The 18,595-nt window shown below is 35.1% G+C and overlaps 1 protein-coding gene and 1 pseudogene across 1 annotated transcript in view; both read right to left on the reverse strand.

Annotated features, from left to right (window-relative positions):
* The window catches only part of GALNTL6 (polypeptide N-acetylgalactosaminyltransferase like 6), a 1,218,779-nt gene that overhangs the window by 1,029,140 nt on the left and 171,044 nt on the right, over positions 1-18,595 (reverse strand). The window lies entirely within an intron of this gene.
* On the reverse strand, positions 6,415-12,396 carry LOC147581656 (BCL2/adenovirus E1B 19 kDa protein-interacting protein 3-like pseudogene; annotated as a pseudogene).

Here is an 18,595-nt window from a genome sequence, read left to right on the forward strand (position 1 = left end):
GGCCATGATCCATCATTTACTGTGAAACCCAAAAAAGAAATAAGTACACTTGTTGACATTCAACAAACATTCAATATGCCCAAGAGCACACAGTTGTTTATAATCTAGTAGCTTTTTATCAAAGTGAAAACACATTTTACAATATAGCATCAGTTATCTAAAGCTTCCTGGTGCTTGAAAGAGTAATGAGAAAATATCAGTAGGTAGGTGGTGGTTATTGTTGGAATATACTTAGAGTTTTTGCTATGATTAGTTATTTACTGTATTCTTAGCTTATTTTTCAATTCCTACTGGTAAATTATTGCCAAAACATCTGTTTTCTTGGAGCATTTTGGGGTATCTTAGGCTAAGCTATTGTTTTTAAATTTCTTAAAATTCCAAGAGTAATTTTTCAAGATTGCTTTTTAAAAGGAAACTTACACTACTCCTGACCAATAGGAAATATTGGAACCATTCTTATTTCGCTTTATATGTATAAATGCTACCCTCAGTTTTGCTGTTTAAACCATCTCATTCATATAAGTAAAAGTGATGGTGAACATTTTCCCTTCCTTTCTCTGAATTTATTTCTGCATTACCTTCTCTTAATTTATGTTAGACAAGTAAATCTTATTTCCTTTTAGCTAGGAAAGACGAGATTTGTTAGTAATCAGTCAACTTTTTCTAGATGAAATTCAAATGGTACTATCCCTTTGACTCTTCTTTTGAATAATAGGGTTTTTTTGTAATTGATTCTGGATTCTAAAATATATTTATCACCTCATATTCAATACTTGGTTAGGAGGATGCTCCTAGTATAATATTCTACATTTTTTCTTGGATGCTAACAATAAAAATGCAAGGTGAACTTCTCCATTCCATGAGTTCAATCATGTACTTAGTGAACACCTATTATTGGGATACCTGATATAGGTATAATAACAACAACAAAAACAACAAATAAATAAGGAAGAGACAGGCCCTTTCTCAAGAAGATAACATTCTACACACAATGATAACTGTTGTTGGTTGGACTATCCAGGAAACAGATTTACACTAAGATCTACTTGCAGGAAGTTTATTAATGAGAAAGAGGATGAAAAGGAGGATTGTTATGCAATCACAACAAAACATCACCAAAACTAGTGGCAAAGTCTGAAATTGGTATGGCCTTCAGAGCCGTCCCAATTTTGAGTTGAGCATTAGTATCCCTTCATTAGTCAGTCATTTTATACGAGCTGCCTCTGGGAAGGAGGCAAGATTATTATATATTATTTCTGCTTGTTACTTGAGCCCAAATTCTGACTAGATGATAAGGAAAGTATCAGGTGAAAAAAATACCAGAATATGCAGTGGGTTACATCACAAAAGGGGAAACCCAAGATTAGGAAACCTGACTCTTAGAATGGGCAAAAACTTGCTTACCTTTGCTTTGGAAGGAGATATTATTTTTATTATATTGGAATGGGCATCCAAGATATCTCTACCTTCCTAGGCTATTTGCTGTACGTCTTTGCAAAGATAGCCCAGGACAAGGGCATTCGGTGCCTCTGCTCTCAAGGTGTGCAGAAATACAAGAAATCCATGGAGGACTTTCTCCCAACAAATACTGTTGAATTGCATGTCCTTCTGTGAATATGGACTGTTGCATTTCATTGGTGTTAAAGCTGGCTCATCATGATGAAAACAAATTTCTGTTAAAGTAAGTAATGACTTACAGGAATTTATAGTTAGCTTGCCATGATTCCTCAGGACTAACTGAGATGATATCTTTAACCCTATATTTATATAGACAATAAATAATTATTTTAAAAATGACTTCACACTTTAAAGTTAACTGTGTCTAGGTAAACCATTTACCCCGTCCACACCATTTTTTTCTTCAACCTATTTGCCTTTTGGGACTAAGCAAACTGCTGCTATTTAAATTGCCAAGTTTTTGCTGGTACTCTGGAAATGTAAACAAGAAAGGTTCAGACCTTGGGGTGCCTGGGTGGCTCAGTCCCTTAAGCTTCTGACTCTTGTTATGGGCTCAGGTCATGATCTCACATTTCATGAGTTTGAACCCACATTGGGCTTTGTGCTGACAGCACAGAACCTCCTTGGGACTCTGTCTTCCCCTCCCACACTCTTTCTTCTCTCTAAAATAAACAGAAAAGGTTCAGATCTTTCGTATAATCTCAGTATAAATATAAATGTACAGATGTGTAAATTACTACTCCATGAACATGAAGTCCTATGACCTGGATGTACACTTAACTACATTATTTACTATGCCTTGGATATACTGCACACTTATATCATGATAAAATGAGAGTTTTAGTTTTTATGATGCCTAAGACCTTTCCCAAAGTTAATATACTATCATTTTGTGAAGACTGGCATAGTATTAAAGTGAGACACATCCTTGATTGTATTTCCCAATTTTCCTTCTCCTAATAATTTCTTTATTGGAAATGGAAGGGACAAAAGCCACTGGATTAGCACTGCCAGTTCAATGCATCTACACTCTAGGTGTCCTGTCTCTCACAAAACTTCAACACATGTCCCAGTTTCTGAGACGCTCTGTTATTTACCTTCTGATGAGGTTCTAAAAATCCTGCTGTTATACAACATTGTCTTTTTCCATCTTAAAATATAAAAAAGATTCATTTCTCTGAGTTTTCAATTTTTAGTAACTGTTTTGTTTTCAAACAGAAGCAGTTCACTTAAATTTGTTCATTGAAAAGCTCTTCTGGTTTTCCTTCCCATAACCCCCATTTAAATATATATATAGATTGATTCTAATTTTGCTTCTTTGACATTGTAGGCAGTGCTGTAATGAATAACCAAATTCAAAAACAGAGGCTACAGTTTAGAAGGTTCTAACTACGAAAGACAGACACCTACATAAAATCTGTGCTGGTCTCCTTTACATACAAAATGGTTTTCAGTTGAACTTCTCATAAGGAGGGTAAGAAGAAATAAGAGACAAGGAAAAAGATAATGGAATTATTTCACTTTCTTTCTGTTCTTGTACAACTTCAACTAAGAAAAATAGATGAAAACTGAAGGTCTAAAAAAATGACCTTTAGTTTTTCTTTTATGTTCTTAGAGAGGTTTTTGGGAGGACATTGTTTTTATCTTACTTCAGGAAAACAGGTGGCTCATTTCTACTTAAATCCTGGCCTTATCACGTGAGGCATCTGGTTTTTACAGAAAGAGATTTTAACCTCATATTGCTAATCACTCTGTGGGATCCATACATTATCATAAGTAGATATTTAACTAAAAAAATTCTAGGGGCACCTGGGTGGCTCAGTTCGTTGAGTGTCCGACTTCAGCTCAGGTCATGATCTCCTGATTTGTGAATTTCAGCCCTATATCGGGCTTGTTGCTCTCAGCAAGGAGCCTTCTCTGGATCCTCTGTCCCCTTCTCTCTCTGCCCCTCCCCCACTTGTGTGTCTCTCTCAAAAATAAATTAAACATTAAAAATTTTCTTAAAAAAGAAAGAAAAATAAATCTAAAAAAAGATAAAAATATTAATTCTGAAAGTTATACACATTAAATTGGTCTAATGGATCACTAAAACAACACAACAAATTTAAAAATTGTTTTGCAGAACTGTAATTGCTCACAAATCTCTAAGATGGTGGTATTTTTTTTTTCAAAATATGTTTGTTTATTTATTTTTGAGAGAGCCCAAGCAGGCTCTATGCTGCCAGCACAGAGCCCAATATGGGGCTCAATCTCACAAACCACGAGACCATAACCTGAACCAAAATTAAGAGTTGGTCACTTAACTGACAGCCACCCAGGCAGCCCAAGTTGGTAGTATTTTTAAAATTCTTTCAAATGGCTGAGGTTTAATTTCTTGTCTATATGGATACTACCTGATGATTAATTCACTAAAATATTTGTATTCATATATGGTAACAATTTCCCAACTGCATTATAATTTTATCCAAAAAAAATTCTTACATATCATACTCTAATTTTCTTAGAATTACGTAGCTTGTGAAAGATGGTACAAGGTGAGGTCCTAATGGTTATACTTAATATGTCATTAGTTATAATGTTTGATCTTGAAATTCTACTTTATTCCAAATAAAATATTTTCTATTTATCGAGTTGAAAAAGAATCTCATATACATCCTAATTATTATATATTTCCTAGGTTAAGGCATATTTTACAATATTCATTTTTCCAAATTTAATTTACGAGTGGGTGAAAGGAGATTACAAGCTTTCCTAATGAGAAAAGAAAGAGACTGTAGTATAAAACACTTTTTTATATATTTCATTTAATTAGCATATTATCCATTCACTAAAAGATAATGAATTCACTAAAAGATAATGTTGAAGATAATGAATTTTCTTTCAAAAACTGAATAAAAAGCCACATTTTTTGAAACAAAAAAATATGGACAATGGGCTACAGAATCCCTGTAAAAAAGTAAAGTTTATTGATATACCATTTTTCACCCTTGTTCCTAGAATTTATTTTTGTTACAAATTAGTAGGTTAATTGCATTTAAATGATCAATAGAGGTTGAAATGAGACTACTAATACAGGGTTTCTAAATATCAGAATGTATTAATTTTATTCTCTAAAAGACATTTTCATAAACAATGCATTCTGTCGTTAATAGAGTATAAAAACAAATGCAAATCTAGTTTAAAAAATGTTTTTATTTAGCCACTTCATATACTATGACCATTAAAGCTAAACAAAATTTATCTATACAAAAACACTGTAGAAATGACATTATTTTCAATGTTTTGTGTTTGTTATATGTAGATACAGCCCACTCATTTCCTCATTCTTTATTTTATTTCTTTTTGGGGAATTAACTATATTTTGTCTTAGTAATTTTCAAATACACATGGACTCAAAACTCAACCCAAAATATGGTTGATAAAATTTTTATTTAAATTCCAGTTAGTTAACATACAGTATAATATTAGTTTCAGGTGTACAATACACTGATTTAACATTTCCATACAACACCAGTGCTCATCATGGCAAGGGCACTCCTTAATCCCTGTCAACTATTTAACCTCTCCCCCACCCATCTCCTCTCTGTTAACCATCAGTTTGTTATCTATAGTTAAGAGTCTGTTTCATGGTTTGCCTCTCTCCGTTTACCTTTGCTCATTTGTTTTTTCTTAAATTCCAAATATGACTAAAATCAGATGGTATTTATCTTTCTCTGACTGACTTATTTCACTTAGTATAATATTCTCTAGCTCCATCTATGTTGTTATAAATGGCAAGATTTCATTCTTTGTATGGCTGAGTAATATTCCATTGTATACATATACACCACGTCTTCTTTATACATTCATTAGTAGATGAACATGGGCTATTTCCATAATTTGGTTATTATAGATAAGGCTGCTATAAACATAGGGGTACATGTATCCCTTTGAATTAGTATTTTTGTATTCTCTGAGTAAATACCTAGTAGGGCAATTGCTGGATTGTAGGGTAGTTCTGTTTTTAGCTTTTTGAGGAAACTCCATGTTGTTTGACACAGTGCACTGGTTTGCATTCCAACCAACAGTGCAAGAGAGTTCCCCTTTTCCACATCCTCACCAACACCTGTTGTTTCTTGTGTTGTTGATTTTAGCCATTCTGACACGTGTGAAGTGACATCTTATTATAATTTTATTTTGTATTTCCCTGATGATCACAGATGTTGAGCATCTTTTCATGTGTCTGCTCACCATCTGTATGTCTTTTTGGAAAAATGTGTATTCATGTCTTCTGCCCATTTTTTTGTCTTTTATCCATTTTTTAACTGGATTGTTCTTTTTTGGGGTGTTGACTTTTATAAGTTCTCTATATACTTTGGATACTAACCCTTTATATCATTTGCAAACATCTTCTCCCATTCCATAGGCTGTCTTCCAGGTATTTTCACTGTGCAGATTTTTTTTTTATCAAGTCCCAGTAGTTTATTTTTGCTTTTGTTTCCCTTCCCTCAAAAGACAATCTAGAAAGAAGTTGCTATGGCTGATATCAAAGAGGTTACTGCCTGTGTTCTCCTCTAAGATTTTATGGTTTCAGGTCTCACATTTAGGTCTTTCATCCATTTTGATTATGTGTGTGTGTGTGTGTGTGTGTGTGTGTGTGTGTGTGTGTGTGTGTACGGTGTAAGAAAGAAGTCCAGTTTCCTTATTTTGCATGTTGCTGTCCACTTTCTCTAACACCATTTGTTGAAGAGACTGTGTTTTTCCCATTGAATGTTCTTTCTTGCCTTGTCAAAGATTAACTGACTACATAGTGGTAGGTTCACTTCTGGATTTTCTTTTCTGTTTCTTTTCTATTCTGTATTTTGTGCCAGCACCATACTGTTTTGATCACTACAGCTTTATAATATATCTTGAAATCTGGAATTGTGATGCCTCCAGCTTTGCTTTTCTTTTTCAATGTTGCTTGAAATTTTGCATACAAATTTTAGGATTGTTTGTTCTAGCTCAATGACAAATGCAGGTGGTATTTTGAAATGGACTGTATTAAATGTGTAGATTGCTTTGGGCAGCATAGACAATTTAATAATATTTACTTTTTTGATCCATTAACATGGAATGCTATTCCATTTCTGTCTGTCATCTTCAATTTCTTTCATTAGTATTTAATAGTTTTCATAGTAAAGGTTTTTTACTTCTTTGGTTAGGTTTATTCCTAGGTGTCTTATTGTTTTTGGTGCAACTGTAAACGGGATTGATATTTTAATTTTTATTTCTGCTGCTTCATTATTGGTGTGTAGAAATGCAACAGATTTCTGTTTGTTGATTTTGCATCCTACAACAGTACTGAATTTATCAATTATGGCAGGTTTTTTTTTATGGAATCTTTCAGGTTTTCTATATAGAGTACCATGTCATCTGTAAAGAGTGAAAATTTTACTTCTTCCTTGCTGATTTGGATTCTATCTATTATCTATCTATCTATCTATCTATCTATCTATCTATCTATCTATCATCCATTTTTTCTGTCTGATTGCTGCAGCTAGGACATCTAGTACTATGTTAAATAACGGTGGTAAGAGTAGACACAACCCTGTCTTGTTCCTCACCATAAAGAAAAAGATCTCAGGCTTTCCCTATTGAGCATATTAGCTGTGGGTTTTCACATGTGGCCTTAATTATGTTGAGGTATGTTTCCTCTAAACCCACCTTGTTGAGGATTTTTATCATGAATGGATGTTCTTATTGTCAAATACTTTCCTGCATCTATTGAAATGATCATATGGTTCTTATTCTTACATTTTTTAAGTAGGTTTCACACCCAGTGTCGAGCACAACTCACAACCCTGAGATCAAGACCTGAGCTGAGGTCAAGAGTCAGACACTTAACCAACTGAGACACCCAGGCACCCCATCCTTGCTTTTATTAATCTGGTGTGTCGTGTTAATTCAATTGTGAATGTTGAACTACCCTTGCAAACTAGGAATAAATCCCACTTGATCGTGGTGAATTTTTTTAAAGTATTGTTGGATTTAGTTTGCTAGTAAAACTTAAAATTTTTTGCATCTACGTTCATCAGGGATATTGGCCTGTAGTTCTCTTTTTTAGTAGAATTTTTGTCTAGTTTTGGTACTAGGATGACACTGGCTTCATAGAATAAATTTGGAAGTTCTACTTCCTTTTCTATTTTTTGGAATAGTTTTAGAAGAATAGTTATTAAATTTTCTTTAAATATTTGGTAGAATTTTGCTGTGAAGACATTTGGCTCTGGACTTTTGGTTGTTGGGAGTTTTTGATTACTGATTTAATTTCTTTGCTGGTTATTGGTCTGTTCTAGTTTTCTATTTCTTCTGTCACTGTTTTGGTAGTTTATATGTTTCTAGGAATTTGTCCATGTCTTTTTTGTTGTTGTTGTTTGTTTAAAATTATTGCCCAGGATATTTTTTCCTTGTGTCTTGGTTGATTTTTTTTTCTTTTTTAATAACTATAAATTCAAGCTTATTGAAGCTTGCCTTTGTCTTGAAAAAAAATAAAACAACCAAGCTGTCACATCAACCTGATTTCATTTGAAGAGAGAGATGATAGTTATCTTGCAAGAGTAAAATTTATACCACAAATGATGCAGGTCTAAGTCTAGTGGCACTAAAATCAGATGAGAGCATTGTTGACAAAATTATAATCTGCCGGTGACATTTGTGGAAAAGAAGCCCTTTTCTTTTTAAAAATGTTTTTATAACAGTAAATTCTGTTAGGAATTTTTAAATAACAGTAAATTCTGTTAGGAAATTCTAAAATGTCTCACAGGCCAAAAGGGAATGAGGTGAGTAAAATGCTTCTACAGAGTTTGAATAAAATACTGGATTTGAGAGTTGCTGGAACTTGGATATGCAAAAATAGGGTGGTAGGTGGGGTCATGCTTACAATGGTAACAAGTTCAAATAAACTGCTGTGACAATACACCACTTCACAGGTCACACGCTTTTCCAGGGGTTTCTCTTTCCTTCAGTAGGTGCTGGCAGGTGTGCTCAGTCGCTTTCCGATATAGATGTGTAGCCCCAAAGCCAAAACATGAGAGAGGAAGAAAGATGGAATGAACACTTTCAAGAAATTCTGTGGAGAAAATACCCCCTTTCTTCATGGCCCCACTTTTCCTCATGCTTAAAGCAATGGAACATTTGGGGTGTCTGAAGTGGAACTCCTTAGGTGGAATGTTTTCAGGTCTACTGAACCAACTGGACACCCAGTCTACACTTTTCTTCAAAGGATCAACTTCTTTCTCTTCTTCTGCAACCTCTTCTTCTGAGAGTTATGGGCCCTACTGGCGTATATCTGCACACCAAACATTATCTGCCCATCCTCTTGTGGGGAAGGGCTGTCACAGTGAGAACTGGCTCTTGAACTACTCTGTCCTGATTCATGTTGTGCATGCAAAAGAGCCTTTTCCATGTCTCCACTGCAGACAGAAGATGAGGAAGGTACATGTTCTAGCCCCCTATTTTTCTCATTGCCATTGCTGCTGTTCATAGGGAGTTCTACCCAGGAACTTTTGAGGCCAGCTGTCAGGGGCAAAGGCTGTTCACCTTCCTCGCAGCTGTTGTTGTGAGGGAGTGGTGGCCTCTCTACTAAATGAGATGACATTGTCAGGTGGCTGAAAGACCTGTGGTGGCAGCAAGACCATCTCTGGTTCTTGGGCCAGTCCATTTCTTTTTTTCTAAATTATGTTTTTAAATTTTATTTATATTCAAGTTACTTAGCATACAGTGTAGTCTTGGCTTCAGGAGTAGGACCCAATGATTCATGTCTTACACATGACACCCAGTGTTCATCCCCAAAAGTGTCCTCCTTAATTGCCATCACCCATTTTACCTATCCTCCCACCCTTACCCTCCCCTGCAGCAACCCTCAATTTGCTCTCTGTCTTACAGGTTACCCAATATTTTGGTATATGGTTATTCATAATATTCTCTTACAACTATTTCTATTTCTGTGGTGTTTGTTGTTATTTCTCCTTTCTCATTTATAATTTTATTTACTTGGGTACTTTCTTTTTTCTTTTTGATTAGTCTGGCTAGAGGTTTATCAATTTTATGTTTTGGGTTTTTTTTTTTTTTTCCAAAGAACCAGCTCCTGGTTTCATTGATCTGTTGCACTGTTTTTTAGTCTCTATATCATTTATTTCTGCTCTAATATTTATTGTTTCCTTCCTTCTTCTGGCTTTAGGCTTCATTTTTTAATTTTTTTTCTAGCTCTTTTAGGTGTAAGGTTAGGTTCTTGAGATTTTTCTTGTTTCATGAGGTAGGCCTATATTGCTGTATACTTCCATCTTGTAACTGCTTTTGCTGCATCCCAAATGTTTTGTACCATTGTTTTTCATTTTCATTTGTTTCCGTGTATTTTTTAAATTTTTCTTTGATTTGGTTGACCCATTCATTGTCTAGTAGTATGTTGTTTAACCACCATGTATTTATAGTCTTTCCAAATTTTTTCTTGTGATTGACTTCTAGTTTCATAGCCTTGTGGTCAGAAACGATGCATGGTATGACTTCAATCTTTTTATATTTGTTGATTTGTGACTTGATATGTGATCTATTCTGGAGAATGTCTCGTGAACACTTGAAAAGACTGTGTACTCTACTATTTTAGGATAGAATGTTCTGAATATATCTGTTAAGTCCATCTGGTCCACTGTGTCATTCAAAGACATTGTTTCCTTGTTTATTTTCTGTTTAGATGACTTGTCCATTGATGTAAATGGGATATTAAAGTCCCCTAATATTTTTGTGTTATTATCAATTAGTTATTTTGTGTTTTTTATTAATTGTTTTATATATTTGAGTGCTTCCATGTTGGATGCATAAATATGTATAATTATATCTTCTTGTTGGATTGTCCCACTTATGAGCACATAATGCCATTCTTTGTCTGTTTTCACAGTATTTGTTTTAAAGTCTCATTTGTTTGATGTAAGTATTGCTATTCCATGCCACTGATTTCTGGCTTGCCAAGTTTCTGTTGAAAAACCTCGAGCTGGCCTTATGGATTTTCCCTTGTAAATTAAGGACTACTTTTGTCTTTTTGCTTTTAAGATTTTTTTCTTTATCATTATATTTTATAAATTTAATTACATTATGTCTGGTGTTACCCTGCTTGTTATGGGAGTTCTCTGTGCCTCCTAGATTTGGGTGTCTGTTTCCTCCCCAAATTCGGGATGTTTTCTGCTATTATTTCTTGAAATAAAGTTTCTGACATTTTTCTCTCTTCTGCAGGGACTCCTATGAGTGTTACGACATTTGACAGTCACTGAGTTCTGTAAGTCTATCATTATATCCCATAATTCTTCTTTCTTTTGTTCAGCTTCATTATTTTCCATTATTTTGTCTTCTATGCCAATAATTCATTCCTCTGCTTCTTCCAGTCTGTTATTCATTGCATTAAGCCTGTTTCCAATCCTGTTTTACTGCATTCTTCATCTCTGATTGATTCTTTTGTAACCCTTTTATCTCTGTAGTAAGGGTCTCACTGATGTCTCCTGTTCTTTTCTCAAGACCAGTGAGTAGTATCCTTTTGATTGTTTACATTCTCCACCAGGCATGTTACTTATATCTATTTTGCTTAGATCTTTGACCATACTTAACTAGTTCTTCCATTTGGGATAAATTCTTATATCTTGGCATTTTGTCTAAGTCTCTGACTTTTGTGTGCTAGAAAAGCCTGTTATGTCTTCTGCTCCTGAAAGTAATGTTCTTATAAAGAAGAGGCCATGTAGAGCCCCGGGTCTGCACTTCATGGAGTGTCTCCGGTGTGTACTGCATGCACTCTGCCGTTGCGTTACGGTTGTTAATCCTTCAGGAAAGCCATCCACGGAAGGTTTCCTTGCCTACTGTGGGCAGTGTTTGGTCCCTGTCCTGAAAATGGTGGGTTTTAACTAGGTATGCAGTGGTCAGCTTGTTAAATGGGAGCTGACGTCAACTCCACCAGAACTGAGGCCCTGCAGACTTCTCTGATCAGGAGATGTGGTGTGGGCATGAGCTTTGCTGGTCTTCTAGGGGAGTGGCCTGCTGCACTGGAACTGAGACAAACTTGACTGAGAAGGGCAATCCTGCCAGAGCACAGTGGGGTGGGGCTTGGTTTAAAGAAGTTAGGCAGTGTCCAGTGTCAGTGGTATGCTGTTCCCTGCAGGTGCCTCTGTGTTTATGCTGAGGGGTGGGGCACTTGCCAGCTCCTTTGTCCTGGAGAGGCATCTCTGTGAATGCTGCCTCTCAGGGAAGCCCTCAAAGAAGAGTGAGTGTGTGCCCTCGGCTTTCTTCAGATCATTGTTTCCACACTGTCAGCCTTGGAGTTGTTTGCCTGCCTTTTCTCCAGGAACAGAGCAGTGCCCTCCAGGCTTTATCCCAGCCAAGCCCACGGACTTTTAAAACTCTAGGCATTAAGCCTCACAGGTTGCAACAACTCATAAAATTCAGCCCCTCTTATCTTCCAATCCAAGGGCTTTCAGGAAAGGTTCTCTTTGTGCATTCTCCTACATGTTCCTCTCTTTTGCTTTTCTCTGCAACCACGGCGTTTCTCCTCCGAAGTACCCAGGAATCTCTTCTCCCCTAAACCATGTCTCTGCACTTCTTATATTCTTAGATGTGGCCCCTTCTCTCCATTTAGTTGCAGAGTTTGTTCTGTCCATATTCAGGTTGATTTCTGGGATCCTTAGGATGATGTGATCATTATCTAGCTGTATTCATAGGACCCTAGATGAGCCTAGGGTCCTCCTATTCTGCCACCATCATGAACCCCCCCCCCACACACACACACACACTATTTCCTTATTTTTTTAATGTATTTCTTGATACACATTAAGAAATACAATATCTCTTATGTATAAAAATTAACTTTCAATGTATGTTCTAAAAGGATACCAATCTAAAAGAGTTAGCTTGGTTTTCAGAAGATATTTTCCATGTATTTAAGACAAACTCATGCATCATATTACTTACAGGTGTTTTCTGGATCATAGAACATTCAACTTTTTATACTTCATTTCAATAAACACCTGGTTTGATAAGCATAAACAGTCCAATGCAACTAAGTTCATCCAGCTAAAAACATATCATATGTAAAGATTCCCATTGGAAAATGCCATTGGTTTTTGCCAATTATGTTAGTATGCTTACAAGGATATCTGACTAAGATACTACTTTCTTTCCCAAAGGCATTTCACCCTCTCTAAAGAAGAGAACTGACTGTGGGCCTGCTATATAACAGTTGACTTCCCATGAGTCAGAAAGTCCACTTCAAGCTCATCTGATGAAAGAAAAGACAAGGCAGACAGAGATTAAGATAAATTTGCATAATCTCACTTATGTGTGTAATCTAAAATAGTAAAACTCAGGGCATGTGGGTGGCTGTCAGTTAAGCATCCAACTCTTGATTTTGGGTAAGGTCATGATCTCACATTCATGAGACAAAAGCCCATGTTGGGCTCTGTGCTGACAGTATGGAGCCTGCTTGGGATTCTCTCTCTCTCACTCTCTTTCTGACCCTACCCTGCTCACACTCTCTCTCTCAAATAATAAATAAAAACTTAAAAAATATCTTGAAAATAGTAAAACTCATAGAAACAGAGAGTATAATGGTGGTTTCCAGGGATTGGGGGGAGGGGTTAACAGGATGATGTAGGTTAAGGATTACAAAGATTCAGTTATGTAAGATGAATACTTTCTGAAGATCAAATGTACAATGATGTGACAATAGTTAGCAATGTTGTATTGTATACTTGAAATTTTCTAAGAGATTAGATCTTGAGTGTTATCACCACAAAAAAGGAAAGAAAGAAACAGATAACTATGTAAGAAGATAGTTGATATGTTAATAAGCTTGCACGTGATATTTTGAAATGTATGTGTATATGAAATTATCAAGTTGTATGTTTTAAATACATCCAATTTTGAGCTGTTAACTACAACTCAATAAAACTGGGGAAAATGCAAATTTATAAGTAATAATTCCTAATTAATTTTAAAAGAAATGCAGAGATATTTTGATAATCAGATGAGCTTTCTGGTTAGACTTTAGGAAATTAGAAAAGTAAACACATATTCATCCAAATTTGTAACCAAGTTGACAGCTTCTTTTCATATTTCTGCTTCTTCCTTTTTCACAGTTGTCACCAGCAAGGTTGGAGTCAATAAATTTTAGTTACTAAAATGCAGAGCATAGTCTTCATCATGGACCAGGATGAATCACATTTCCTTAGGTTTTAAACTTTTCCAGATTGGAGTACATAAATTTGATATAAACATTGCAACTGTTTGACCAAAAATGTTTGTGGGAGAACCCACATTGTAAAAACAATAGTGCATTTCACTATTCACTCATTTATTAATTCACCTAATGTTCATTGACTTCCCATATGTCTGTGACTACACTAAATCTTGGGATTACAGACATTATAGGGCAGACTTTATCAAGCCAGTGAGGTTTTTACCTCCTTTGAGAAGTCTTTCCTGAGGAAACTGTTTTTGGCAATAACCTAAAATATGAGCCAGTGTTGGGTACATACCAAAATAAGAGAGAGAACTCTCCAGGCAGTGGACCATCATGTGCAAAGAACCTTGGGCCAAGAGGCAGGAAGATGCCTATTGTATTTAAAGACCTAACAAAAGCCAGGATGATTAAAGCAGAGTGAGTCCTTTAGAGGTTAGAGTTCGTGAAGCTCCGGAGTCAGTAAATTCTACATCTTAGAAGAACTTCAATCCATAGACATGGATTTTCTCCTAATGTCAATGTAAAAGTATTAGAAGGTTTTAAGTGTGACATCTAAATAGAAATAACTGCTGGATTTCACGTGAGTGGATTGTAGGTTCTGTCAGGAAGCATTACTCAATGGCCCACGCAAAAGATTTAACTGTTTTGCAATGAGCGGGGGAAAAAATTCAAGATTTTTCTGGAAAATGTATCCGAAATAGAATTTGATGACAGACTGATTATGGATGTGAGAGAAGATGTCAGAGATGAAGTACAAGATATGTTTTAGTTTCAACTAATGGAAAACAAATCTAGCTGACTTATGCAAAAAATGAAGTATAAAATTATGATGAGAAGCTAACAGAGTCAGTGAGAACTATAGTTCAGGAATTCCACAGCTAGAAACAACATCCCAAGCCAGAACTGTGCTTGGGTAGCCACAGCAACACAACCACAGCAGCTTCTGGAACTGTCTGTTGCTCCAACATCTATCACTGCCACCTATTGCTGCTTATGCTTCTTTACCTACTTCTTTATTAAACATTTAGTATGGTTCAAGCCTGAGTCAAGTGCTCACAATTTAGTTGCAAAGGATGCAAACAAAGTGAGTATGTGATTTTGTTAAATTCAGTGAAAGATGGAACTTAACCTTCCACCAAAGAGAAACATTTGCCAAACACTGGAAGGAGGTAAAATGCTGGACAACACCCACTGCTGCCAAAAAATCAAAACAAAAACTGTCTTCCACGGTTCTGTGGTCAGCATCAACACAGAGATGATGTGTAGTGTGTGAGACAGCGGTGTAATCAACTATTATGATAAAATTTCTGAAAACTGGAGACAAAGGGAAAATTTTTAAGAAGACAAAAAAGACAAAAAGTATTACCTTCACTGGTATAGCAAGAAGACTGAGAGTTGATGTCTCATAAAAATGATGGACAGCAGAAATCAATGAAATAGCATTTAAAACTGAAAGAAAACATGGGGCGCCTGGGTGGCGCAGTCGGTTGAGCGTCCGACTTCAGCCAGGTCACGATCTCGCGGTCCGTGAGTTCGAGCCCCGCGTCGGGCTCTGGGCTGATAGCTCAGAGCCTGGAGCCTGTTTCCGATTCTGTGTCTCCCTCTCTCTCTGCCCCTCCCCCATTCATGCTCTGTCTCTCTCTGTCCCAAAAATAAATAAACGTTGAAAAAAAAAATTAAAAAAAAAAATAAAACTGAAAGAAAACAACTGCCAACTAAGCTTCAATATCCACTTAAAGAATTTTCAAAAATATTAAAAGATATTATGAGGATGTTATAAATACTAATAAATTTGACAAAAATTGGGATGAAATAGAAAAATTAGTAAAACAAACAAAACAAAGCAAAAAAAAACCCATCAAGCTGAGGGTAGAAGAGTTATAAACCTGAAACTTTTACATCCAATAAAACAGTTGATCTATTATTATATATCTTTACACACACACACACACACACACACACACACACACACAATATCCCTTCAATCCCATTTGATTTTGTGGTTAATTCCTCCAAATATTTAAGGAAAAAAATAATCTTAAATAAAATTTTTCAGAGAATAAGATAAAAGGGAACATGCAATAGCATATTTTAAGAACTCAAATCCTAACAAAGACATTAAAAGAGAAAAGTACACACCAATCTCTATCATGAACACAGATGCATAAATCATAAAATGATAGCAAAGAGAATCTAACTGTATACAAATCAAGGAATACTTAATGGCTAATAGGACATATTATAGGAATGCAAGGTTGATTCAACATTTAAAAATAAATCAATATATCTTACTACATTAACAGAAAAAAAGGAGAAAAAATTATGTCATATTGTTAGCTGTGGAAAAATAATTTGATAAAATAGAATATATATTAAGATGGAAAGAACTACCAATAGACCACAAATAGGAATAAAAATTAAGAATAAGGAGTAATTTCCTCAATATGCTAGAGACTATGGAAGACTAAAAGTAAAAATGCCTTTAAAAAATCCTTCTGAGACTGGCAATGAGATTAGATACCCACTATCACTACTGCTAGTCAACTTTATACTGAAAGTTCACACCTGCACAGTAAAGCAAGGGAAGAAAAGACTGAAGGACTGAAAAGCAGGAAATAAAACTATCATAATTGTGGACAATGCGATTGTTTATGAAAAATCCAAAATTATTAGAGATGCTGTATTAGAATTAATGAGTGAATTTACCAAGGTCAATGAATATAAGGTCAATGTACAGATAGTAATTAAAGCAGAAAACAGGTAGAACATAAAATTAAAATATATAATACACACACACACACACACACACACACACACACACACACACACACCATTTTCAGTAATATATAATCCTACATGTAATTTGGTGGAATCTGTCAAGCTTAAAATCATACAAAACAAGTCTATGCTGTTAGAAGGGGAAGGGTCACCTTTTGCAGGGGAGGCTGTGCCCAGGAGGGAGAGTGAACAACAAAGTACCATTGGGTTTTAGAGATGTGTTTTGTGATCTAGATGTTCTTCAGATGGTGAAAATTCATTATTTGTACAGTTAAACTATGGGCATATTTCTGCACTTCTTCATATTTCAGTGAAAACTTTCAAAAATGATGAGAATTCTGTACAGGCTGTTTTTAAATTTTAAATAATTATTTATATTCAAAAGAATGCATATGTAACACATAATGAATAAAAATGAAACAATCAATTCATATCTAACCCCAGTTTAAGGAATCAAACATTGCCTATAATTCTAAAGACCCTGTTTGTCCTTCCACCATTGCATCCCCATTCCTTTCAATCTCCCAGGACACAATTAACGTGGGTTATCTGTTATTTATTCATTGGCTTTTAAACATTCTTCCACATAAACAAACAAACAAACAAACATCCTTCCACATACACATACAAACTTACGCATGATCTATGTCTGTCTGTCTGTCTCTCTGGTATTGCTTAATTTTACATAAATTAAATTTGTAGTATTTGCTCAATAAGACCTCTGTGAACTAAAGTCCATTTGTTTTTGTTGCTACAAAATAGTTTGTTGTGTGAATATATACCACAAATCATTACTCACTTCCTTAACAAGTAGGCATCAGGACCAGTACTCTTTATATATTAGAAAAATGTTTCTGTGAAATTTCTTCTTCACTTTTCCTATTATACAGTGCAAAAGTTGCTCTAGGAATATATATCTCAACCCACAGATAACAACTTTTTAGTGGCATAGAATTACTTCAGTGAGTCAGGAATAGAATTTTTAAAATACAGTTGAATGGAAAATGTCAGAACACCATTCACAGAGTCCACATATTTTTCCATTAACTTTATGTTCTTATTTTTTTAATGTGTATGCTATTGTTCACCTTATATTTATGAGGGGATTTTCTGGTTCATAAAATTTGCACATCACCAACTTTACTAGTTTTGTGGGGATACCGTTATATCATTTACATATACACCAGAAAACCCTGGTATTGTACGATATATTTTTCCAATTTAATGATTGCTAAAATGTATTTCTGTTTTCTCCTCCATTTGTGTTTTTTTTAATTTATTTTTTTAATGTTTACTTTTACGAGAGAGAGAGGGGTGGGTAAAGTGAGAGGGAGACAGAGGAGATGGAATGGGCTTTGTGCTGACAGCAGAGATCCAATTCGGTTCTCAAACTCACGAACCGAACCATGAGATCATGAGCTGAGCTAAAGTTGAACACTTAACCAACTGAGCCATCCAGGTGCCCCTTCACCATTTGTTAGTGGTGGTGAGTATCTTCTCATGATTACTGTCCATTTCTGTTTATTTTTCTTAGAAATAACTCCTCATACTTTTCATTCTATTGTTTTGTGTTGTCCATTTCTCAGTGATCTGTAGAACTTTTTAAGTTTAGTCTTGATATTAATTCTTTATCAGTTGTGTTGAAAATCCATCCTCAGAATTGTTGGCTTGTATTTTCTCCTCATATGTTATACTTTTTGATGTAACGATTCTAATATAATATATGACTGTTCATTTTATATATAATAAATTCTTTCCAAAACCAAAGTAAATTTCTTCTAGAGATTCAAATTTTCATATTTAGGCCTGTAATTTCCTTGAAATGATTTTAATATATACTGTGAGGTGAAGATAAATTTCCTTGTGGATAACCAAAAGCCCAGAATGGTTTATTGAATGGTTGGTTCATCTTTTTTCTCACCTATTTGCAGTGCCAACTTTGATAAGTGAATTTTCAACACAGCAGAGGGTATGTTTCCTAGCTGATTATTCGTTCTTTTGATCTGTTTTTCTACTCCTCAGCCAATATCATGTGAATTGAAAGATTATGGTTTCACAGTAAGTCTTAAAATCTCTGAGGCAAACCATTCCACTCCTACTATTTTTCCTTTTTCTGTATCTTGGCTT

The sequence above is a fragment of the Puma concolor genome, chromosome B1, assembly GCF_028749965.1.
Source record: "Puma concolor isolate L17-30 chromosome B1, mPumCon1.1.hap2, whole genome shotgun sequence".
NCBI lineage: Eukaryota > Metazoa > Chordata > Mammalia > Carnivora > Felidae > Puma > Puma concolor.